Genomic DNA, 27789 nt, shown 5'->3' with positions numbered 1-27789 from the left:
CCACTGCTCTGCCATCATCCATCCACCTTGTTACATTCTCATAAAAGCCTATGAGGTTGGTCAAGCATGACTTACCCTTGGTAAAGCCATGCTGACTGCCCCTGATAACCCTCTTATCCTTGATATGCCTTGAGATGGCACCAAGGATAAGCTGTTCCATTACTTTCCCAGGTACAGAGGTGAGGCTGACCGGTCTATAATTGCCCGGGTCCTCCTTCTTGCCCTTTTTGAAGACTGGAGTGACATTTGATTTCCTCCAATCCTCGGGCACCTCTCCCATTTCCCAGGACTTGGCAAAGATGATGGAGAGCGGTCCAGCAATTACTTCAGCCAGCTCCCTCAGCACCTGTGGATGCATCCCATCTGGACCCATGGATTTATGGATGTCCAGAGTATTTAATTGCTCCCTAACCCAGTCCTCATCGACTAAAGCAAACTCTTCCATTGACCTGGCTTCATCCAGGGTCTCAGGGGTACAGGGCTCCCCAGGACAGCCTCCGGCAGAGTAGACAGAGACAAAGAAGGCATTCAGTAATTCTGCCTGCTCTGTATCTTCTGCCACTAGGGCACCCACCCCATTCATCAGTGGGCCTACATTGCCTCTGGTATTAGTTTTATCTGCTATGTATTAGAAAAAGTTCTTTTTGATGGCCTAAGGAGGCCTTGGCTATCCTAGCTGCCTTCCTACATCCTCTAACAGCAGCCTTATATTCTTCCCAAGTGGCCAGCCCCTGCTTCCATGACCTGTAAACTCTCCTCTTCTGCTTGAGCATACCCAACAGATCCCTATTCAACCATGCAGGCCTCCTGGCTCCCTTCCTTGACTTCTACGTGTGGGGATGTTCTGATCCTGAGCATGGAAGAAGCAACCTCTGAATGCAATCCAGCTATCTTGGGCCCCTTTTCCTTCAAGCAGTCTTGCCCATGGGATTTCCCCCAGCAATTGCTTGAAAAAGCCAAAGTTAGCCCTGCTAAAGTCCAGGGTTGCAATCCTACTTGCTATTCTGTTCCTGCCACACAAGATGCTGAACTCCACCATCTCATGGACACTGCAACCCAGGCAGCCCTCAACCTTTACTGCTTCGACCAGACCCTCCTTGTTAGTGAAGATGAGATCCAGCAGTGCACCTCTCCTAGTCAGGAATATGGAAATAGAATCTTACAATAATGCCAGAATGCTTCATCTTGTTTTGGGATGGCTGTCTTGCAGGTGAAAGAGACACTTGATTCTATCAAGCTTTCGATTCTTACCTTCCCACTTAAGATCTTGAAGTGCTTCAACATTAGACCAGTTGTACTTATGGTTTTGTGATGTGGACTTCCGTCCACCATGGCCAACACTCCTGCAGTAGCCTCTGCTGTCAACACGTAAGGGTTTTCATTGATAACAGATATGGGTGAATATAAATACATGACCAGTAGATAAAAGGTATATAACTGTCTTAACCTCCTAGACTACTTCCCCTATTCCAGTTGAAGGTTTTACATATTGTGAGATTCATTTGGAGTGTCAGACAGTACTAACAAAATTTGGATTTAAATCTCAATTTTGCCAGATCTGGCAAGATACAAAATAACTATGTTGAAGTCTGATGTAAGAAGAATGTTAGAGCACCATATGAGAAAGGATCAGTCCCTAACTGGGGCAATTAAAACATTAAGTACCTAAATAAATCATGTTCCACTTAGCATAGTTGTGTCTTCTTAATGATATATTCTTACTATGAACAGTTAAAACAATGTCAGTAAAGCTGGCTCTGTTTGCTAAAGTAGCATACAATTTTTACTAAGATTTAGTTGTTTCTACACTTGGAATATTCTGAAACAAGGACCATGTTCCTGTCATGGCAAATTAGGTCAACATGGCGAAACACAGAGTCATGGGACAATGAAACATTGAAGAGTACATTATTAACTGATGTCTTTTTCATTTTATTTTTCTTCGTGACATTTAACAAATTGAATGTTAAATGTTGAGAGACACAAAAATGCTTTGTTAGATTACTAAAAAACAGGAGGAAAGTGTTCCCTCAGCTGGTGTGCAACATAATAATAGAAAGCTGAGCTTAGTGATAGGTTTTGGAGGTGCTGTCTGAGGCCCCTTGTCCCCCAGATATGTTAGAGGCTGTTGCTCTGAAGTGCAGTCTACATGATTTATTAAGTTTATTGTATACTTTTACAGAGCTACTTCAGGAATCTTTAATTTTTTCTTTGCCGTATCCCATGAGGACTTTTTAGAATCTCAAGACTCTGCAAAAATAAGAGCATCCATTTTGAAACTCACACACCTCAGAAGGTACCTCTCGGTTATTAGCACATGTCAGTGCCTTGAATGAATAACAAGAAAGGTTTTTACAGGTTAAGTGTGGCAGGAGAATTAACAATCTTATCTAGTGCCAAACATTAACTGAATCCCCTTACCTACTTGCAAGGGTGGGTGATGCATTCCAGACACAAAGAGAGCAGGAAAAGGTAACATATTTCAGCCTCTCTTCTTAGGTGCAAAATGGAACAGACAAGATAAGTTGCTGCACATAAAAACAAAGGTCTATAAGGTGACAATGATATTTGTGTATAAAGTTCTAGGAATCCAGCCAGATCCAGCACATATATTATATTTTAGACCAGTGTTATATAAGACATGTATTATTCAGTTCAAGCTAGTGTTGTAGTGCACTGTGAATGCGTCTTTGTTAAACACCCACTACAACGAAGTAATTCGAAGGATCATCACAAAATGTAAATCATGCAGTTTGAATATGTCTTGCTTGCCTGCTAATACCAACAACATTTATAATCAGTAATTTATAGACCATATAACATTTCTTTTATTAATAAAATAGATGCACATAATTCTAATTCTGAGACAAACATGCTTTGGGATTTGCTCACTTGGAAAGAAATTATGGAATTTGAAACAGTGCATAGGTATCTCGGCCTGCTCTGGCTCCTCCTAACCAGATCACACTTTTGAATTATAGTTTAACTATGTGACTAATGTTATATCTGCAACACTAAATAAGACATTAGAGACACAGGACAAGGGACTGGACTTGAATGTCTGTATCAGGACTGTAATTGTTTACCTCTGTCTGATTCCAACCTTCAAATATCCTGTAACACCCCTGTGATTATATTTTACATTTGGATACAGATCACTGGCTTGTCTTGAAGAGATTGTTCTCTTTGTGAGAGGCTACTGTGGTAAAAGGAGTAAACAGAGTTTCTGGCCCCTATGTGACAAATACTTCAGAGATGTTTGATTTTTAAGACAAAACCCATTTACCATGAAATGCATAAATAACTCTTGAAATACATTTTGAAAAATATTTGATATAGAATTACCTGACATTAAATTGGCCAGTAAATGAAGGAGATAAAACTGAAAATAACTGTTTTACTTAGTGATAAGGTCTTTTACATATGAGCATGAACTGATTTGTAGTCCTGGTGACATATTATGTGAAATGCGTAAATTGTGTCTTCCTGTCCAAAAATCCAGCCACATGTGCTAGATTATTATTCTTGTACTTATCTCCTCACCCCTGTCCCAGTTCCTCACTTGCCCTCAGCTCATCAGAACAGGAGGTCCTAGCACTGAGGTGGTGTGGTACTGCAGCTGCTTCATGGAAACCATAACCCACACAGTACAGAAGTAAGACTTAAGGCAACCAGGATCAAAGAACCCAACACATCTTGCTTGTTGATGCAGGAGTTAGAGAAATAAGTATGGAAACAGCATAGTGAAAATGCAGCAAGATATGCTGGGGACTGCCCACCTGGAAAGCAGCTTTGCAGAAAAGGGCCTGAGGGTTTTGTTGAACACAAAGCTGAACATGAAGCAGACATGTGTCCTTACCACAAAAAAGGTCAAATGGTATCCTAGGTTGCATTATCAAGTTGCTGGCGGGTCAAGGAAGATGATATTTCCCCTCCATATAACACTGGTGAGGCAACTCCTGAAGTAATCTGTCTGGTTCTGGGCTCCCCAGTACAAGAAACACTGGACAGAGTCTGACAAAGGTCCATGAAGATTGTGAAGACACTGGAGCATGTATTCTATGAGGAAAGCCTGAAAGAGCTGAGGCTGTTCAGTCTGGAGGAGAGGAGTCTCAGGGGGATCTAATCCATGTGCATACATGCTTGAATGGAGGGTGCAAAGTGGACAGAGACAGGTTCTTTTCAGTGGTGCCCAGCAGTAAGACCAGAGGCAATGGACACAAACTGAAACACAGAAGGCTCTGTTTGAACATCAGGAAACATTTTTTGCCTATGAGGGTGACCAAGTACTGGCATAGGTTGCCCAGAGAGGCTGTGGAGTCTCCCTCCTTGAAGATATTCAAAAGCTGTCTGGACATAGTCCTGGGCAACCAGCTCTTAGTGGCAGTTCTTGAACAGATTAGTTGGACCAGTTAACTTCCAGACATCCCTTCCAGCATCAACCATTCAGTGATACTGTGAAAGACTGAGAGGCATGTGGTACTTGAGATTAAAATCTTTATTTGGGGAAAAAGGGTTAGAGAATGATGATGCCAGAAACATCGTGCTAGGTACCTGGCTTAGGGAGTGAATTTGGAGGATCCTAGTCATCTACAATTTTGCAGTGCAGTTCAGAAAGGAGTTTGATGTCTGATGTCCCTAGATTGATCTTTTGGATAGGGAATTAATTATTTCAGGCAGAGGAAGCAACTGATTGCTGATTACACACCTGCTGGGGAGGAGATTTAACTTAGGAGCCCTTGGATAAAAGAGCTATCACCCCTATTGCCCCTCCTGAAGTGTTTCTTCTGCTTCATCCCCTCACAAAAATGAGGATAAGTATCTCTATCCAGTGGACACATGATTTGGAAGTACAAAAGGCATCTTCTGTGCCTTCTAATTGCAGAGTAAGCTGCTAAACCATGGACAGAAATGGAATTAAATATATATTTCCTCTTTAGCAATAGCTAAAGCTTTATAGTGTCTAGAATAAAGGGGCTTCCTACAGAACTTGCTGGCTGCTGTGAGGCAGTTGTGTGCTCCCACTGATTTATACTCTTACTCCACTTAGTATTGGTCATCTAATCCAGGACCTTGATAGCAGAAAGGAAGTCAAGCAGTTTAAAAGTTTAGGCATTACAAATCCCAACACAGCATCACCCAATTCATTTCATGTATCTTGCCCTTAGTGTTTAACATACATTTTATCAGCAGCTTGTAGGGCATGCATTCAGACAATTTCCATTATGGCCAGTGAAATTGCATGGTTAAAATCCTGTGCAATGCTTTATAAATTTAAATTTAAGCATAAATGTTCTGTAACAAGATTATTGTATCTGATCTGATGCTTGGGGAAAGCTCACTCATTTTGTATTGTCAGCACTCGGAGCAGTCATTGATGTATTAAGCTCTTACACAAGTCATGCCATCTTACTTGAACCAACGTGCAGTCGCAGGGGATTTTGGTTGAAAGAGTAGATGCAAGATACACATTTATAACAGCAAGGGCAATCAGCTTTGCAACGGATTAGTGAAGAATATGGTAAATTTCCCATCACTTGGAGTCCTTTTGTCACTGTCAGATGTCTTTCTAAAAGAAACAATTTGTTTCGATAACACTTTATTGGTTATATGCACAAATAAGGAGAAGAAATCTACAGTTTTTATGCAGCAAATTGATCTAGATTAGGACAGTTTCCACTTCTATTTTTAGCTATTTATGCTAAATAAGGTTATAAGAAAAACAAAACAAAACAAAACAAACAAGAATTGAAATGGTGATACAAACTACCAGATTGTTTTTCTGAAAACTACTAAAACAGTAAGTGAGCTTTGACAGTACTGTCCTGAAGTTGCTGCTTTAACAGTGGTACCTCCCGTAGAAAATCCATTTTACATCTAGGCCAAATTCTGAAAGGCCTGACTCCATGGGTGTGCTCAAAATATTTTCCTCATGGAAAAATTTGTTGACATACTTTAAAAACATTGTCATCTCTGCATGCATGTGATAGATCTAGCACTTAAACACACACTAGAATTTTCTGATGCAAATGCCTTTTGTCAAAATGGGCTTTGCAAGCATAAACTCCATTACTTACATGTGTGAATGCTTATGCCCACGTACTTGAAAGCCCCTTTCAAAATTTAGTCTATTAAATAAACGTGCAAATTAGCAAGACTACTATGGCTCTCCAGCTGAAAGCTTTCCTTTAAAATAAATGTGATATTTTACTAGAAGTAAATGGAAACACTTAAAGAAGTGGGTTGATAAACAGTATTGAGTTGGGGTAGATTTGTAGCAATTGATGTTTTGACAAAATTGGAGATGCTGAAGCAGGCATTTTAGTTTGACTTAGCTAAAATAAATTGCAGGAGCCCAACCTAGGCATGACAAAGTCATGAATCAACTTCTCCATCTTCTTCAAGGAAAGATCTCAGGCTTGTACTGTACCTGTGATGGTGAAAGGGAGTTTGAATATTACATGAAGATGGCTGTCAAAAGGCAGCTCTTAATTCAATACCACATCAAGGGTTTTCATGCTGACAGAGAGAATATGATGTGGCTAGTCCTAGAAAAAGAGTTATAGAGAGATAACTCTGCTCTGTCTGTTCTTTGCAACAATTATCGAAACTCTGACTTCATTTATATTGTGATTTGTTAAAATAAGATACTGGAAATACCTGAGTTTTTTTCAAGATTTCTAATAATTTAGATATAGAAAACATGCCTACTTCCTACTTTTTAAACTAAAACTTTAAATTGAAGAATCTGTCTATTAAGACCTTAACTGCAAAATTCAGGTTCCAAATATTGAAGTACACTATTGCTTCTAATGTTATACTGTATTTCCAAAAAAGACACATATTTGTTTGTTTGTTTGTTTGTTTTTGTTGTTTGGTTTGGTTTGGTTTGGTTTTGCTCATTTGAGATGGGATTCATGACTTCTGCTAATTGAACTGAAAATACACAGACATATAGGACCTGGCTGTATTAGTTACTGCTAGTTTTAACAACCCAATATAAGAAAACTTCATATTTGGGCAGGCATAAATCTTGGGTGACCTTTAGTTATTAGAAACGAAGCAGTACAGACCTTAATCCACCACAGCTAGGAAAGTTTAATATTGTGACAGTTCTTAGATCTTGCATTTGCTGTTATCAAGCCAAGATGCACATTAAAAGCTACCTGAAAATTGTCACTGATTTCAGTAAAATTTCAGTAAAATTCTTCCCTCATTCTTCAATTATCTTGTACCGATTCTGTCCTTAAGACTGCATTCCAATGAATCTACAGCCCTTTGTATGGCATGGCAGTCATGTGTCCTTTGTCTCCCCTTCCTGTTGCTGTATGTAAGCCATACATGCATGATGCTTGGGATATTGCAGACTGCCAGAAGTTTGCCTGATGACAGTTCTAGTAAAAAATATTGCATAGGAAAAGATGGTTGGGTGATGGGGGGTTTTGTTTGTTTGTTCAGTTATGGTTTTGTTTGTTTTAAGACAGAGAAGTCTACTGAGTGATTATGTCTATCATAATAGTTTGCCAATTATAAGATCACTGTAAAGAGGATCAGCTCTCCTTGCTCATCGACCAGGTGAAGATGGGTATCAGGAAAAAGCTTTCCAACCATAAGGATAGTGAATCTATGTGTAACAGATTACATTTGGGTGCTCTGGAATCCCCTTACCTGGATATTTTCAAAAATAAATTAAACAGACTTCTGGTTAGTACGGTCTTGATCTTGTCTCAGAAGAAAGGACTAGGTGAATTCCTGACTCCTTCCTGTCCTGTATTTAATATTTTCCATTTTATTTTAATATTTTCTATTTTATTTTAATATTTTCCATTTTATTTTAATATTTTCCAATTCAGGCTAAGTTTCTTTCATTAAAATGATTGACTTAAAAAGTCTATGCTTTATAGTATTTGATATTACATTATTTAGTGAGCTATTGTAAAATCCTTTGCAGAAAAGGCTTATTTAACAGACCCCGTCTTTATTCCTTTGCTGTTTGGAGGCATAGTAAGAGCTCTGACAATAATCTGTAAGATATATATTTAATAATAGCTCTATTTAATTTCATTAGCTGTGTGATTTCATCTGGGTTATCATGTACAGAGACCAGGTCATTCAATGAGACACACTGTTCCTTTCTCATTTTTGCTAATGACTTGATTTCACATCTTTGGGGGTCAGTGAAGAGAATGAGTACCCTCAACTTTTATAACACAGAATCAGAGAATGGCTGAGGTTTGAAGGCATCTCTGCAGATCATCTAGTCCAACACTCCTGGTCATGCAGGGTCAGTTAGAGCAGGGTGTCCAGGACTATATACAAACAGGTTTTCAATATCTTCCTTACACATCCCATCAAGTATCTATTGTACACGCTGATAAGATCCCCTGAGCTTTCTGTTCTCCAGGCTGAATGGTCCCAGTTCTCTCAGCCTCCCCATGTATGTCAGGTTCTCCAATCCCTTAATCATTTTTGTGGCCTTTTGTTGGTCTTGTTCCAGCAAGTCCATGTCTGTCTTATACTGCAGAGCACAAAACTGCACCCAGCACTCCAGCTGTTTCTCACTGGATCTGAACTGAAGGAAATAATTACCTGACTTAACCTGCTGTTACCATTCTTCCTAATGCTGTCCTAGAATGTTCTTGGTGTTTGCTGTAAGGACATATTGCTGTGTAACAGTCAACTTATGTCCACCGGGACCTGTGGATCCTTCTCTGCCAACCTGCTTTCCAGCTAGTAGCCAGTTGGTACTGGTGCATAGTGTTACTTCTCTTCAGTGCAAGACTTTGCATTTCCCTTTGTTAAACCTCTCGACACACCTGTTAGCGAAGTTTATTATGTTTTAACAATGATTAAAAAGCATGTATCTAATCCAACTGTTGATATGTCACATTTTACTTACATACTGTTGAGTGTTGTATCAGTCAATACATAGTAAATGTCACTTTATTTTTGCCATGCATTTTCATTGTATAGTTAAGTAATTAAAAATAAATCAGTAAAGTTTGGATACTTCTCATTTAATTTAGCTGTTTCAAGTTACCTATACAGTCCGATTTTCAAGCTTAATTATAAACTTAGGTAAATCTACCTTAGGAATGACTAAGGGAAAGGAAGATCTCCAAAGCAGGTTGCATTCCATCCTTAGAAATACATCTAAAACACATGGGTTGAATCGCTATTCAGAAATAATATTGCTCTTGAATGACTACAGATGGAACCTGTGTGAGCAGTTCAGATTTAACAATTAGAAATAGATAAGAAACAGTCACCCTAAATAAGGGGGTCAGGGCATATGTTGTCATTCTTACCTAACATGGATGAAAAACATGTGAATTTACCCAGCACATAACAACCCTCTCCACACCAGCAAATATTTTCCAAGCTTCACACTATAAAGAACTTTAAAAATTATAAAAAATTATTTTTAAAGTATTGACAAAATGTCCTTTAATTTTAAATGTTTGGAATTATGCTGAAGTGTCTTTCACTAAGTTTCAAAAGCTCTAAAGCAAAATTTCATGATTTTGTCTGGCCTTACACACTAAAATATGCTACCCTCAAGTTATCATCTAAATTACTGTCCATACTGGTCTCCAAAGATTGATCCATTTCTGTACTACAAAAATGTAATAAAAAATCAAGTTACATCTGGTTTGATTTCCCTGTAATGAAACAGCCAATTGCCCCATGTCAGAAAAGATGTACTGTAGGTATTCATCTGGGATTTTACCTGGCTTTTGCCTGTCAATAAAGAAATAAGATCTAACATTTCATTTATAAAACATGAATTCCACTGTGTTAAAGGCATCTGGAACGGAAATAGTTTTTTTACTTTCATATACAGAATATTTTAGCAATTTTATCTTTTTGCTGTCTACCATTAAGAAAACAAAAAATTGTAAATTTTTTATGGGTATGCCTATTTTGCAATGCAACAAGATAGTTTTCTGCAGTGTATTGTTTACAAATGCTAAACTGACTATATCAGGAAAGAGTTAAATACAATTACTGTAAGAAGAAACTTCACAAGTGAGATGAAGGATATTCCAGTTTGCAGTAGGGGGATTTTTAGATGTACAAATTACCATACTGTAACAAATTTCTCAAGGTACAATTTTTATTCTTCAATTATTTGTCTTCTGCGAATACTTCAGTATTTAATTTGACTCAGTTTTTCCCTTGTATTTATCTGTTGTCTTAATTGTCTCAGGTTTTTTGGTTTGTTTTGTTTTTTTTTAATTTTACTGCACTATTGCTCATCAAAATCACGCCTTTGATCACAGGTAGCTCCATTTAGCATTTGGGTGGAAGACACAAGAAGACATGACTGTACACCAATGCGTGCAGCATGGGGAATAAGCAGGAGGAGTTAGAATCCTGTGTTCGGTCAGGAGATTATGATCTGGTGGCAATTACGGAAACACGGTGGGACAGTTCACATGACTGGAATGTGGTCATGGATGGCTATGCCCTTTTCAGGAAAGACAGGCCAGCCAGGCGTGGTGGTGGAGTTGCTCTCTACGTGAGAGAGCAACTACAATGTACTAAATTCTGCCCAGGAGTGGATGAGCAGCGAGTTGAGAGTGTATGGGTCAGGATCAAGGGGCAGGCTGGCAGGGGTGACACTGTTGTGGGCGTCTGTTACAGGCCACCATCAGGCTCATGTTCTTTTTCAAATGGTTGAAAGTAATTTTAGGACTGCATAAATGTAACTGCTCCTACATTTACACAGTCCTAAAATTACATTCGGCCCTTTGAAGGCAATGATGAGGCTGATGTGGCCCCTGCTGAAAATGAGTTTGACACCCCTGCTCTGCACTATCTGGTCAACCTGGTGCATCCCTGGGCCCTGACCTTTCCTGGTTCCTACTAAATGTTTAACTGTCTCTTATCTTAGTACCAAGTGTCTTAATGCTGAAAAGAAACATCCCTTCCTTCCTCCGCTTTAATGTTTGTCACCTTCTCTCTTGCAATAGCCCAGAGACAGTATTCTGCACCAAATCACACAGAATCACAGAATGTTAGGGACTGGAAGGGACCTCCAAAGATCATCTAGTCCAATCCCCCTGCTGGAGCAGGAACACCTAGATGAGGCTGCACAGGAATGTGTCCAAGCGGGTTTTGAATGTCTCCAGAGAAGGAAACTCCACAACCTCCATGGGCAGCCTGTTCCAGTGCTCTTGTCACCCTCACTGAGAAGAAGGTTTTTCTCAAATTTAAGTGGAACCTCTTGTGTTCCAGTTTGAACCCTTTACCCCTTGTCCTACCGTTGGTTGTCACCGAGAAGAGACTGGCTCTATCCTCATGACACTCACCCTTTATATATTTATCAACATTAATAAGGTCACCCCTCAGTCTCCTCTTCTCCAAGCTAAAGAGACCCGGCTCCATCAGCCTTTCTTCATAAGGGAGATGCTCCACTCCCTTAATCATCTTCGTTGCCCTGCGCTGGACTCTCTCCAGCAGTTCCCTGTCCTTCTGGAACTGAGGGGCCCAGAACTGGACACAATATTCCAGATGTGGTCTCACCAGGGCAAAACAGAGGGGAAGGAGAACCTCTCTTGACCTACTAATCAACCCCGTTGTAATACACCCCAGGATGCCATTGGCGTTCTTGGCCACAAGGGCACAGTGCTGACTCTATTCTTCTTTATCCAGTTCCATCTCCAGTCTGCAAACTGGGCAGGAACGTGCCCTTTTGCCAGACGACCAGTGCGTAAATGCTGGTTCATAAAATGGCTCATTTATCCTGTTCCTCTGCCTGTCTCTGAGCTTCTGTCTGCCAGGTGGACCAAAAAAAATCATTTGCCCCTCCACAGGCCAGAAACAAATTAGTGCTGTAGGGCAATGTCTCAAATGTGTTTGCAGAAATGTGCTGCTGTGCATGCCAGAATCTTGATCCCTCACTCATCCCAGCATATTTTTCTCTGAAAAAGCAATGAATCCCCTTTCTGTGTTCCTGGGGTCCAAGAAGCATACCCTTCTGCTGGTATGCTTGGGTCAGAATAAAGCCTAGAGTACACGCTTCTGAATTTTCTTGTTTTAATATAGTCTGTGTCACTCACAGGCAGTATATTAAAGTCTTGGCTCTAGCTGAGAGGAATCCAGGTAGGTTAATTAATTAAACATTTTCATACTGGGGGTTACAAGACCTTTCAGGTCCACAGAGAACATACAAATGATACCATCCTCTGGGATAATACATCATACTTTTTTTGACTCTGTGGCTGCCTTTATGCATGGCCCCAGTCTGGATTTTTAATATTTCTGGAGGTTATTGCTGATCAAACAATGTTCATGGGGTACTTTGACAATTTTTATCTCAGCCTTTGAAAATCAATTTGTAATTTTTACATAACTTCATCTCTGACCTACCCTCCACATACCCGAGGCATGAAAAACCATCCAAGATCAGTTCAGAAGAAATTCCCTAGTAGTTAAGAATCCCTTCTTAGTGCTGTTTTGTATGAAGTACTTTCTCTTTGCAATCTCTCTTTTTTTTTTTTTTAATAAAAACAGATGATGTATAAATAGATGAAGCAAATATAATCTACACCTAAATGACATTCAACATTATGCCAACTCAGTGCACCACTCCTATGAGCAGTTTTCAGGGATGTTTCAAGTGACAAGTTTAAAAAATTGCCAAGAACAATGCTCCAGAAATTTAGATGTGAGTGACGAGCTCTGAACTAGCACACTGGCACTGCAAATCTCTTCACTTCATGTGCTTCTTCTTGCTCAACGTGACATCACACTCACTGTGAAATAAACTCTTCTTCTTCCTTCAAATTCTGAGAGAATTGCATTGCTGAGCTTGGAAGGTGAAGCTTTTGAGGAGCACCATAATTTACCATTGTGCCAATTCTGGGCTCTAAATTAAAGGTTGCAGTGACAGTAACTACTGAGAAAATTAGGGTGCTAGCATGGAAAGTCTTTTTTCTACTATGGTAGAGTATTAAGCTTTCGCACTACAAGTATTCAGCATGAACAGATGAGCTCCTAGCATCAAAATGGATGGAGAAAGTGAAGGAGCTTGTTAGAACATGAATTAATCTTTATGCTGCAATGGACAGAGGTAGTGCTATATTATTCATTTGGGTGGAAATTTTCAAGTTGATTTCCTTTCAGGTTTGTAGTTACACACTATATTTTTCCTTGAATCACATATTATCAGGGTAATGAAGGGGCTTTAGATTTCATTTCAGCCAAATTCAGGTTTGTTTCTCCAAAAGGGATTTGCTTCTTTACTTATCATATGAAGGAAGAGTTGTTCTGAAACACCGAGACATTGTACTGACTGTGCTGACTGTTGTTTGTCACTTGGCTACTTTTGCAAAGCTGCCTTGGGTGGGACAGATTGTCTAATGGAGAATGACTTCTCTTGGAACAGGCCCAAGCATCAATTTTACTAGCAAGCCAAAATGAGGGAATGTAAGACAAATATTTAGTAAGTATAAAGTAAAATTTAATTTCAGATGTTTTTCCTTTAATGAAGTGTTATAGTTCTGTTATTGAAATATATTACATTAGCATAAAGAAAAACTTTTAAATGGGACAATCAGTATTAGCAATCATAGCTATTCTCCATAATAGTTTATTTACATGGTGTAGATAACTCAGACAAAATCAGTTCTGAATAAATCTTGTTTTGTTGCATTGCTACATTTATCTTTTTGTATTTCCATACCATTGAGACTGGTTTTGAGTTTCATATCCTTGAATGAAACCTTTGTAAGTTGCTTCAGCTGGCAGTCAAGTGATTTCCTTGTGTTTGAATTACTGTGCTATATATTGCAACAGAGTTTCTGGGCTGGCTGACTCTTTGCATGTGATTCCTTCTAGACAGGTAGGGCTCCAAACTCAGCAGACAAACCTGTGAAGGTTTTGTTATGTGGGTTCATATATTTCCTGCTCTAAAAATATGGACAATATTTTTTGCAGCACCAGGAGGGGACGGTGCTTTCTGTCATAAACAGATGGTTTTCAATATATATTGAACTCATTATATCCACACCTATGCTCCCAATATTTTTTTTGTTTGTTTTTCATCTCTGAGCTTCTGTAGCTCACAAGTTCACTGTGAAATTATGTAGGTAGTCAGACCCATGACATCTAGCCTTTGAAGTCTCATCAACTTTCTTGGCTTTTCTTTTTCATCCATTAAGATAAACCTTTACTTCCAGAGGACCCTCTTTTAGCCATAGGAAAGGAAGGAGGAAAACCACTCCAGCAAGAAACTGAAGTGAGATCTTACAGTGACTAGCTGTGATGGTTTCAACAATAGTTCTCATAGGAATTGTGCAAATGAAGTTCTTCAGTTCTCATCCCTTCCTGTGGCTCACAACTGTGAATAACATCTTAGTTTTAAGGATTTCATAAAAAATCAAACAGGATTTCCTTTTACTGCAAGTAAAAGCTGCATTTTATTCTCCCTACTCCACTTTTTAGTACTTTCTTTTCTGGAATATCAATAGAAATATGTGGCCTCTCATTGTTGCTGCTACACCTCACCATTTGACTCATTTTGTCATGACTAGAATCACTACTAATGTTATTTCACTAGTTTCAGAAATATTAACGTATTCCCAAAGCTATCAATAGCAAGAGGAATATAAACTTTGTAATTAGAGTCTAGTTTTTCATTTTCTGTTGTATCTTTTCCTTCTGCTTCTTGTTTTGTATCCTTATTAAAGCTGAATATGTCCCATTACTTAACCATATACGAAATACTTATCAGAATAATGAAGTGTTCTATGCCAAACATAGTTTGTACCATAGTTTGTACTGCAGCTTTAGTTTGTACTTCTGCTGCAACAATTACTTACTTTATGTTTTACCATAACAGTGTTATACTGCTCCTATATACACCATAATTGTAAAACACACTGTGCTTCTGCATTCATTTAAAGAGCAACTACTTGATAAGTACAAAGTAATTAAGCAATATGACATGACAGGCAGTGCATTTCTGGGGAATTATTGCACTTCTCAGATGTCTTGAAAGATACGAGGTTAAAGGTTGAGTGACTTCAGCCATCTGAGAAGTGGAATAATCCCCCAGAAATGCATTGCTTACCGTGGTTTATTGCTATTATGAAATGGAAATTATGAAACCAAAATAGGAGGAAAAGATTAGATCTGTGCATTTATGGAGGATTACTTATACAGGTATGACATCACTGTCAGCTCTATATGTGCCCAGAGAGTTCTTAAAGACATTTCAGAATTAGCACGTGAACAACACAACTCATCCGAAACTGCTGTTTCAGCACTCCTCAATTACCAACTTTACCAAGACCAGCCCCCCAACATTTCCCTACAAAATCGTATTTGTATTCTCGGTACAGATTTTGTCTCTGATACTAATCACACAACCTCAGGGGGTGTGGTTATTCTGAAATAATCATACCCCCTGGAGGATTAGAGGCATTTGGTTGCTTCCTTGCCTTGTAACACCCCAAGGTCATTATCTCATGATAATCACATCTCCTGGAGTTGCCTTATTGCTTAAGTGTAACACTAAATTTTAATTACAATGAAATAGAGCTCTTCTGGTAGTTTATACAACATCCTGTGTGCACAAAGCCAGATGGAAATAATGCCTAGCTTTTACTGTAATAGCATGTGGTGGGCTTGTACTCCACTGCAATAAATGATTATGTTTTTGTTGGATTTTTGATGAGAAAACAATTTTGAACTGAATTTTCAGCACACTGCTATTAAATTTAGTTTGACATCTTATAATTCTTCTGATTTGTTGTAAATTCAATTTAAACTAAAAAATATAGTGAAGAAATACATCAATAACATTCTAAGACTCTGATACTACTAATATTCACTACTGAGCTCCACTTGAGTTTTCTCAAGCTAAGGAGCATAGTGTTTGGCTCTTCAGACATGTCAAAGAGACATCAGTAAGAAATTATCTTTGCATTGAAAACTGAGATAGAGTTTTCCTGAGAAATGTTTAATTTCATAAAGAAATTTAAAATTTGAAGTCCATGAGTTTCTTGTCTTGTCAAGCAGAGTAAAATACTATAAGATGTTATTGCTTAAGAACATAAATGCATATGTATTTATTAAACATTTCCGGTTGTTTATACAGCAAGGTCTTAAAACATTTTTAAACTGCTTTCTGCTTTAGCTAGAGAAGTTTTCTTGTTTTGTATTTTCTCGTCCTTGGACAGGATGTTCTATTTGGGGGTATGGAAAATGCAGTTTTTCAAATCAAATAGCTGCAAATGTATAAAATAAGGTTTAAGTCAAATAATTTAAACAGCAAAACAAGAAAACAGACAAAATCAAAAGCAGCAGATCTGTTCAACTACATAGTACTATCTGAATGCACTATGTTTATAACTATGTCTACACTGTTTTGACTCCAGCTACAACATCAATTGTAACTTGAGACATTTAGAGATAGATATTTGCTATTCATTCTTAGTAACTGTCTTGCTATAACACAGCATTTTTTTTCAAAGTGTTTTCAGGGCTTTAATGGAGTTTTTTTCTTTATTACTCTTTTTCAGATATTTACAACAAAGATAGTAATATTAAATTGCTGTGAGAATGATCAAACTATTTGATGCTAGTTTTGTCATGTTTTATTTTGTTATGTTTTACCTTTCTGAACTGCAACTTAGTCAATTAAATGTTAACATTGCATTTAGCTCTTGAAGGTGCACGTACTGACATTTTTATTGTTATTAGTGTAATTTTTATTTTATTATTAACTCAGCACAAAAATTAAATTGTTATGCTCTGGTGTGATCACAGCTTAGGCGTGCTGCTTAAAGTGGAGTTCCTAACTATTTGCTTTTAGCAGAGAGTTTCAGAGAGATCCCTCTGCCTCAACATCTCCCTGTTGATCAACACCTTTTCTCCCACCGAGTGATTCCTCCTTGGAAACCAGTGACTGCTTTACAGATGAGTTGTTAGGAACGGATGTTCCATGAAATTAGTGGCTCTAAAAGAAGGGAGACCTTATTAACATTCCTCATCAGGAAATGAGGAAAAAACTGACAAAACATACTTTAGTACACCTCACAGGACTGGTGTGTGAGAGGTGTTAGAAATTAAATGTCATTAGTTCTGTTTCTAGTGGATGCACTTTTTTTTCAATGTTCTCTTTGCAGAGAGACAGTGTCTTTCCTCATACACCCTGTGAAATCAATAGGTCACTTCAGGAAGACTTAGTTCTAGCCTGCAATAAGAGTAATCTGTTGATTTCACTAGGGTCATGCTGGTGTGGCAAATAGTAAAATTTGACCAATCCTCCTGATAAAAATTAAAACAATTTAGTAGTACGGGGCAATTAAATTTAATCAGTTTTCTGCTGTGCTGAAGTTTGTTGTCATTGACAAAGATTCATTACTTTTTAGTAGTATTTATGCTGAATTGCCTAATAATGAAAGAAATTTTTATTTTTTGTCACTTTGTTCAGTACTTTTAATAATAATAATAACAAAAACAACAATAATAATATGGTGTTAGGAAACAACATTAATGACTGTTGCACACAGTAACAATATTGCAAATATTTCACCCTTGCCAAAGCCTCTTATCTTGTTCTGCTCTTACACATAGGTCATATTATGCACTGCTTTGTGCTAGTTTGACAAGAACTAATGTGGATACTTAAATATTTTAAAGGCTGCACATTTCAGAATGATAAAATACTGAACCGATCTTTGTTTTCTGTTGAATTTGTGGTTAAAGATAAAATAATTTAGTCCTTTTTTTGTCTATTAGTGATTTTAACAACAAACAATACAAGTTCTTTTGAGAAAAAATCTTCACAATGACACTTTTTAACTACAGTTGTTTTTTATTCAGCCATAAAATCTATCTTTCATATAGAAACCCACTTACATGTCTTACTCCAGTGAAGGTTATTTGTAGACTGAAGGTCTTTTCTTGTCAAGATATGATGAATACCATGTGTGAAGACAGAAGAGCATCAGGACCTGTATTAGCCGGAAAACCCACTGATCTGTGAATAACCTAAAAAAGAAAACCTGAAGATTAGCAACGTCGTTTTTAAGAATGATCCATCAAATTCAACAAGCAGATTCACAGAGATGAATCATCCAGTTCCTTTTATTCCAACAATACAGTAAAGGTTATTTCCCTCCTTACAAACAGAAGTTCCAAAATACAAGAAATAGAGCCTTTTGGGTCTTTTTCAGTCATAAGGCAATGATTCTATATTCTTCATTCAGTGTGATTTTTAAACTTTTTTTCCTTTTATTTGTCAATTGAAGTACGTGTGGCTTACAGCTAACCTGTGTGATTATATCCTATATTCAGATAAGGTTATATTTTCAGTAATGATTAAGTCCTCTGTCTTTTTTTAAAAGCACAAAAATCAATTATGCATTTTTAGAACATTTTTATTAGTTTGTCAGAATATATCAAATTATTGCCTCCTAGCTTGAAAACCCAGTGAGATCATCGTGATAACCTTCTGTGATGTCTAATTTTCTCCAGTCCTTTCCTCTCTTTTCCTCTCCCTGCCCCTAAGCTGACTCTGATACAGGATTCAATAATATCCATTACAGAAAAATCTATCCAATTGGCGAACTATTAACTACACTTACCACGGAAATTTACTCAGAAATTCTTACCTAGAGGTAGAAATTTCATGTCAAAATTTTTGGTTTTGACTTCTAGCCCTTGAATGTTTGACTACTAGACTGAAGAGCCACTGCTAAGCAATTCTTGGTTTAGAAGTAATTTATTTTAGGCGTGATCATCTCTTAGCAATGTCTTTGAGAAGCAGAAAGAGCTGGAACCTTTCACTACTTGCTGTTCCTTTAATTATTTTTGTATACCTTCTCTCTATCAACATCCATTTGGAACAAAATTTTTGGTTAATAAAAAGATGGTGATTTATGTATATTAATAATATGCTTATCATCAAATCTAAATCAATAGATTATTTATTTAACCCAACCAACTATCCTGTAATGATTGTTTGGCATATTTTTTTTTAATGAGATAATGTTGCCTGTTTATTGAAAATGGTTTGGTTTTGTTTTTTGGTTGTTTGGTTGGGGTTTTTTTGTTTGTTTTGTTTTGTTTTGTTTTTCCTGCTGGCTTTTTATTCCCCTTTTTAGCATTTGATTAACATTTGTAAAGAAGGTTAGTTTACAGCATCTATACCAATTCAGATACAGCTGTGATTCTCATAAGAATTTTACATCTTAGCCCTATTGCTAGGAGGGCAAGACCAAAAACCACCTTGTAAAAGAACACAGAGAATTTAGATGTGAGGTCAATTTTATAACTACTGTGCATTTGGAAAGTAAATCGACTATCTCCGAGCAGCAGCTCTCACGTTCTAGAAAATAGGGTAGGTGGATTATCATTATGAGATAAATGTAGAACAAATTAAACAGAGTGTTTGAAAGAAGTTACAGTAAAGCATAATTTTTATTTCTTTAATGGGGGAGAATTGAACAGTCAGTGATGAGGTCATGGAAAGCAATTATTTTTACAGGGGTTATGAGCAGGAAGCAAAATCTTATCAATTAACTTTCATCAGTTAATACAAGACATGATAAGTAAATTTAAATATGGATATAATACAGATCTCCGTACACCCAAAAAGCTCCTTGTGTTTACTGAAGATGCCCTCCACTATGCAAGATAAATGTTTTGCCCCTGTTAGTGCTGAACAAGCATCATTCCCTGTGTGGCAGAGAAGGGGTGACCAACGTGAGACATGGCATATCTACCAACCTGAGGGATGCTGAACTCTTCTGCATGTCTGGCACTCAGAGGTACAGTGGTTGTGAATTCCTGATGTTCTGGGTTTACTGATGGAAGTTAGAGCTAAGTTGTCTTTTCTGGTAATATACCACACCTCAGCTCAAGGCCAGAGTCTGGATGAGTCTACTCTTAACACACATTCTCTCTCTAAAACAGTATTCCTAAAAAAAACATAGAAAAACAACTTTTATGACTTCCTCCTTCCCTTTTATCTATGTAACTCCAAATTTTACCACACAAAATAAACTTTTCGACTATGAACAAGGGAATTTCAACATTTTTAGGAGCCATCAGGTGACAGAGTTCCATTTCACTTCCCTTTAAATAGCTAGTAGTTATTTACACTGTGATATGAAGCTTTCCTATATTGTTGTTTATATAGTAACTTTAATTACACAAATTAAATAATGAAATAGCAGCAATATAACACAGATAATGATTTATAGTTGCAGGAATAAGACCCTTATGGCTTGAACAATTTCAGAATCTTTGGAATAACCTTGAGGGCATTTCAACACTTAAGTATCATCCATTTAAGCTCTTAAAACTCATAAGGGATGAGCACAAAAGCTGATCTGGAGTATTTGTTATAAATTATCTATTTAGAGGGGCTTCAGGGCATGTATTTAGAATTTAAGTTTTGTGAGGGCCAAGCACATCTAAATACTTGCCTTTTTTGACACCTGAAATTAAGTAACTCGTTACAAAAATACTGAGTTATGTCTTGACATAATGAAACTGAGCATGGCAACATAACCAAATGAACTGCAGAAGAGGGAAATTCCACTGATTGCAGGAAGCTTAAACAGTGAAAGGGCCTTGAAATGTATGTCCCACCTACAGGAATAGTCATAAATCATGTGAGAATGCAGAAGAGGCTGTCGATGGTGCTTAAATGCAGGACTGCAGCAAAGTGAAAAGCGCTAGGTTAGAATTTGTCAATGAAAGGCTACCTGTATTATTGATTTGAACTTGAGTTTAAACAGCCACCCCTTCAATTTGATATCCCATTCTGATGACATTAAGGCAAACTCACTGCTAAATAAAACAGGGAGTTAAAGAGACATGTTGCTTGATATAGCAAAACAATGAAACAATTTAATTAGGTGATAATGTTTCTGGCACCGGAGTATACATGGCAATAAACTGCTTTTGCAGTTGATTAAATGCTGAAGTGAAGCAGAGCGTGAAATCCTTCTCAGAGGAAGAGCTGCCTCTGGATCTTCCCATTACCTGTGGACCTCCCCACTTCAGTAAGGCAGTAGGTCCCACCAAGGGTTCTCTTGTGTCTCTCAGCTGGGCATGCTGGGAGTGTGGCCTTCAGAGATTAGCACTGACTTTGCTTCTGTCTTCTGCATCAGTCCGTGCTCCCGTGAGCAGTTTCCAAAGAGACTTTCACCTGCTGCTTTCATATGCAACACACTAGAAGTATTGTTAACACAGCCTGTGAGATCCAGGCACCCAAAAGAACATAGATGCTCAGCAATGGGTTCTGCCATGTAAATTTCAAATAGCCTAGGCCAATAATTTTGTAGCTTGGCTTCCTTCACTTTTACAATTAGGATACAAATGCAGAATACCTTCCTGTTCCTCTCAGAATAAGAAAAATAACTGTTTATTTTTGAGGAACTGGAAGCACTGTTGCATCTAGCTCCTTCATGCTGTTTCTGAGGCATTAAAACATGTCTTACTGTACGTTTTCTGTATTATTATCCGGTCTATAGGTGCTTATCAAGAATTTTGAGGACTACTGTTATTAATAGCTGTGTAAGGCTATCTCAAATAATCTTTTTTTTTTTTTCCTCCATGAAAACCCAAAGTTATATCTGCATAAGGTAAATTACATAAGACAAAGCCTTTGTTTCAATTCGTTTGGGTAAAGGAAGATTTGGAATAACTTTGCTATTGGATGGCACCCAATTTTTCCCCCATTTTTATGTCTTTTTCCAGATGTATCCTTGTTCTTTGTGGGTACACTGTTATACACTAGAAACATTTCCTTTTAGAACATAGTGGAAGAAATAATCTCAATTATAACAGAGGGAAAATCATGCCTTAATGATGTCCATTTTAATTTTATAAGTGGACTAAAACACCTGTTTGAACTCCTAAAGATCATAGCTGCATTTCGTCAGAATTCTGCCACTTTCTATTCAAGTACTTTGCAGACAATCTAACTTTCAAGGAATGTCCTTGGTTCTGCCATTACATAATTCAGTACTTCTCAATACTTCTGGGATGCTCTGAAGTTACATTTTTATATTTAAAAGTCTAATTGCTAAGTTCCTAGGTGAGCTTTTTAAATGCAAATGTAGCACATCTACCACCTCCATTCCTCTTCTGCTCCCATGATCATCAAATCAAGCACCCCTGTCAGTCTAGGCTTCCTTCAGATTTGTAACCTGAACTGAAATCTTAATGGCTCTTCCAACAATTAAATCATTGACAAAAGCTGGTATTTCTTCACCACAGAAAGGCATGTTCAACAAAATGGCTTCCCTGGGGCCCAATCTCCATCTTTAAACAAAAACAATTCTGGTTCTCTGGAGACATTATGTTTATTGAATGTAAATGTCATAATAGCTTGACAGGTGTTGAGGCTTGTCTGAATTTTGTGATCTGAAGCTGTAGTATCCTACTGCCGGCCCCACAATTAATCTTATTGTCTTTATAGGGTCCCAGGGTCTATCTGCCCAGATAACAAGAGGCAAAGTGACCTGTCAGTTAATCTTAGAAACGTGCTAAATCCTGAAAGAGCACTTAAATCCAGCACTTAAAAGGACCTCCTGTACAGAATTGCCTTTCCTGCCTTTCAACACTTTCCTGAGATAAGATGATGAAGGAAGGGCAAGAGAAAATCAAAAAACAAACTTAATAACACCTTCCCGTCCAAAGGCCATGATTTATAACAAGATTGTGAGAACATTCTGAAGCTATTTCATGTTGAATTACAGTATACCTTTACAAGTGGCTGCTAAACTAGAAGCTCATGACAGTACTGCTTGTGTTACTCTCATACTGTTCCTTGTGCTGCCACTAAAATTTAAAATGCGGTACATACAAAATAGATCTATAAATTTATATAGTAACTATCCCAACAAATGCAAACTCATTCTTAGTAACCATAAAATTACCTTCTGTTATCTATCACCCAGTGAATTATAGTTTCATCACTTAGAACAGCCAGCAAAACTGAATAACGCTGCCTGCCTACCCACTATTTCACTGTTATATCCTGTGCAAGTGCTGCAGCTTGCAGAGAAAAAGGATAAACAACAAAAAATTAAAGTTGAATATATGGTGTGGTAAATAAGGGTCATGTTATCAGCTCTGCACTGAATATAATTTTTAAAAGTCAGCATCTACCTCTTTAGCTTTTAGTTTGAACCACTAATAAATCAGTATAATTTTGGTCCCTAGATATGCCAGCCAGGTTCTTATGTTTATGGAGTATTCCACTGTCAAATTACTTACATTAAATGTGGAAACAGAATAACATACACAAACTGCATAGGTTTTAATAGAGTACAAATTGATATAACTGTTTCTTTGACATAGTGCTGGAAAGGGTAAACTCCACATTTTTGATAAAACTTTGCCTTAGTTCGTCCTGCTTGTTCAAAGCTGAAGGCGGCTCCTCCACCACTGTCAGCAGAAGTGGTGGCTGGTGCTGGGACATAGGTCATTGCCATCACAGGTGAACGACAAATCCGTGTGTACAGAAGGCCCATGGAAAACCCACTTTCCTTACCTTGCACTAGTATTTTAACCATCTCACACATTCATCAATGAAGAGACAGAATTATTGCTTGTGTGACCCATCACAACTATAGAGATATGAGCAATAGAAACTCAGAGGAAGCTGTTCGTGACTAAAAAAATTACAGATGGAAGCTATTCAGTAATTTGGTGTATGAAATAATCATTGCCTGCTCCTGAATATTACAGGTATATAAAAGGCTGAATTCATCAGCTGAATTACTTTTCACTAATTATTTGCTCAGTCTGGTTAGCACCATGAGTGCTGCATGTGAAGCCAGGATTTGAACTCTTACAAAGATGAATTGCTTTTGAGCAGGCTTTCAATGGAACTTCTTTTTTTAATCCTACCTTCAAATAGCTCTGTGTTAAGAAAAAAAAAAAATAAAATGTACTAACATTTGGCTCTTGGGGAATGGATTCCCAACTTATATTTTACCTAGATTCTATTCCCCAGAGCATCTGTTTTGATCTTGCTTTTCTCAAAAACATAAGAAACATTTCAAGCTGTATTTCACAATTTATCTAGAGCTTATTCATTCAAAGTGTGATAAGAACCTCTTTTAGCTTTTCCAAATGTGTAAATAAAGCTTGACATCAGTCAGAAATCTAGGTCTTTTAACATTAACATTTGAAAATTGTGACTTGTCTGCCACAGAACTTTGATGATAACAGTCTTCTAAAGGAATAAACAGGAAGGTCAAGATGCCAGTGCCTCATATACAAAGAAGAACTAGAACATGTTGTCTGAATAAAGCTAAAAGTAATGTTAACTGATCTGATACAAAGCACCAGGAATAATTTAACATTTTAACCAAGCAATTGAAAGAACAGATGAATACTTTTGCTTCACAATAGAAGACTTAGACATTTGGGCAATGAACTTCCATAAACTATACTTCTTTTTGTTTCAATATTCATGTTTATTATCCAAATAATCTTTTTTTGATAAATTAGCAAAGCTCATTAAAAAGCTTGAGACAAGCTCAAAGGATGGAAAAAATTATCTCTGACATTAAGATAAAATGCACATTACCAACCCTATTCTGGTTGTTTGCTCTAATGTGGAAGCCTTGGATTTGCTGCACAGCATCTCACTTGTCCTTTCAAGATGCTGCATATCTTTGCCTTATTATGATCATTTCCTCTTCGTTTCTTCTTATTTTGTTAACCCAAGTCTCCCTGTACACTGTTTTCTTCTCTTTTTTTTTTATTTTTTTATTTTAAATCTTTCCATTATCCTTGCCTCAGTGCCTCCTTCTTACACTCTGTTAGAGCAGATGGGAACCTTTATTTCTTAAACTTTCTCTTATTCAGATCTCTCTGGGTTTTTTAGAAAGACTTTTCAAAAGCAAAGTAAAAGGGAGAAAAAAATATTTTAAAAAGCTACCTAGAATTTTCACAAGGTTCTTGTCAGCTGCTGCATCCCTGCATCACTCTGGTTCACATGAGAGTTTTGCTTCTTTATCCAAGCACCTTGCAAATAAGGGGTGACTCCATGGTCATCAGTCAAGACACTTCAGCGTGAAAGTTGTGTAGAACAGAACTGGGCTTTTGTATAAATGTCATGTGCAATACCTCCAACCTCAGTGGAGCATTAATAAATGATTAATTCTAAACTTGAATGAGACCATATCGGTGCAGCGTTTTCTACAGTCTTTTACTAAAAATGGCATCCTGAAGCACTTTCAGTATTAAATACAGCTACAAAATTACAGTGGAAAAACTATGAAGCAAATAAGAAGTAAAAGTAAGAAGAACATTTCATTTTCTATATCCCTTTCAGTAACGCCTGAGTACTCAGAACTAGATTGAGAGCTCCACTGAATCAAAAGAACTGCATCTGTGGAGGATAAAAGTGACTATTTTATATAGCAACTATGGTTTGTTCTTTTAAGTTTAGTTCATGTCTTTCTTCTTCTTTTTCTTTTTTAAGTTAGACCAGCATAAGAGTGTACCCCTGACTATTCTGCCTCTTCCTAATAATCCCGGTTTTTTACATCACAAAGTGAAAAGAACAGTAGAATGTATGGTGTTTTTTTTGTCCTTTATGATGACACTGCTCTGCATCCCTGCTAGCAAACAGGTGGATGGGAACAGTTGTTTTCTGTCTGGGTACTTCAGCAGCCAGCAGGAATGAAATATTGTTTTCAACAGATTTATCTGCAGCTTTATTTACAGATTATTCCTCCATTTTCAGATGGATGGCAGCTTTTCAGAGCTAATTAATTTGCTTAGGGTCTTTAACAAGATCATAGTTGTGACAATAGCACAAGATAAACTGTTTAAATCCTTTTTCTCCCAAGAAAATATTGCTGTTTATGGGAAAACAAGCAAAAAAAGCATCATTATGCCTAAAATATATCAGATACATATGAAAATTACCTGATTCCACTTAGATGACTGATATTTGAAAGAATTTAAATGACACCAAAATAGATAATTAGACAACCCTATTTAATGATAACCTGGCTCCCAGAAATGTATCAAAATGCCATAATTTATTGTACCTTTAGTTATCTAGACTTGTTGAAAATTTCACAGGTGGACGAGATACTTGAGAAAATAAAATACTGATGCAAATAGTTCAGGGACTGTCACATAACTGTAAGAATCCAGCCTGAAAGGTCACGTTCCTTTCCAAAGGAAATTTTCTAAAAATAACTTTCCTGTAACTAATAACATTAACTTGCTTTTTTGGCTGTTTATATTTTTTTCCCTCACAAAGTGTGTATCATTCACTTAATAACTTTAACCGAATATTGGAAGGAATTAACACTTCAAATATCAGCCATGGAAATGGGTGTTGGTGTTTTGTGTAGGTGGGGTTGTTCACACTTCCACGTTGTAAGTTAGCACACTTTGTTTTAAAGTTAAATTTTTCAAGCTAATGTGAAGTTTATCTCAAAATTGTTCTTAAATTTTACCAGGAAATTTAAGAACTATGCCTGTTGCTTTATCTTCCCAGTATTTCAATTTAAACAAGGAGCAACTCTAGATGCAAAAGAAGACCTCAAGACATACACTACATATGGGAAAAGAGAATAGCTTTAAAAATGCCTATTTAGGTGTATTTCCCTTTCAATATTTAACAGATTCTTTGAACAATGAGTTGGGCCTTCATTTTAAGCTAATCAATACAAATACATTTAACACTCTTTAAGGTATTTTCCATTTGTTTGATCACTGTTTTCTGAACCATCTGTTCTACAAAATTGTATCTGAGATAGGATGAATATTACTGCACAGTATTACAGCTGTTTCTGTATTAATAAAAAGAACTTGCATGGCACTAGTCATATCTATAGAGCAAAACTGTTTTACCTTTCAGAGCAGACTGGTCACCTCCAAAGAGCCTGCTGAAATACTCTGTGGCCCATAGTAATCTCAAAGTTATGCACAGCCACAGTATGAAAAACTGCTATTTGCCACTGTCTGAAACCCCGATGTGCACTTAGCTAACAAGTTAACAATATGCATCATCTTGTGTCTGTGCTCTGGCCTGCACCCTGGCTTTCTTTTTCAGTTTACTGCTCTACATGTCACCAAGAAGTTCAAGCATGAAAACAACACCATGTTTTATTTATAGATTACATTACATGAGATGTCATAAGAATACATACAACTATGTTGTGTGCAAAATAAGACAGAGTTAATTTGTATTATACTGTCTATGGCGTTCAAAATTAGTACAGATGTTTGTATTGTCTAGACCACATAAAGACCTGGTATACACCCAAAGTTTGTAAGCAATGCAGAAACTTTAACTTAGACTGTAATAAGGATGGAGATGAAAGATAAATGTTTTAAGCTTTAAGGTGTGTAAGAAGAACTTATGGTACTCTATAAGTGCACATTCTGTTCTATTTCTTCACTCATCTTTCTCAACCTATGTTAACCTGCCTGATTGTCTCACCCACCAGTTATGTTTTGTCTACTTGAAGCTTTTTGAGGAAATGACTGATATTTCACCTACTTCTGCACAGCAGCTATATCAATGGGGCCCAACTTGGCTTTGACCTTTATACATTAAAATAAGAAGATTGAAAAAAAATGTGAACATTCAGATGAATGAATAACACTCAATTGTGTCAGTGAATATGGATGGCAAAAAGCAACACTCTCTTCCTAACTCCTTTGTTTGCCAGTTGACAAGAAAAACAAAATTAAAGCTCTGCTTTATGGTGTGTGCAAATCCCCAGGTAAATGCAGATAGCTAAATTGGATGTCATGTGTGTCAAAAGTGCAACATAT

The sequence above is a fragment of the Columba livia genome, chromosome 1 (genome assembly GCF_036013475.1).
Source record: "Columba livia isolate bColLiv1 breed racing homer chromosome 1, bColLiv1.pat.W.v2, whole genome shotgun sequence".
NCBI classification, from domain to species: domain Eukaryota; kingdom Metazoa; phylum Chordata; class Aves; order Columbiformes; family Columbidae; genus Columba; species Columba livia.
This window is presented reverse-complemented; position numbering follows the sequence as displayed.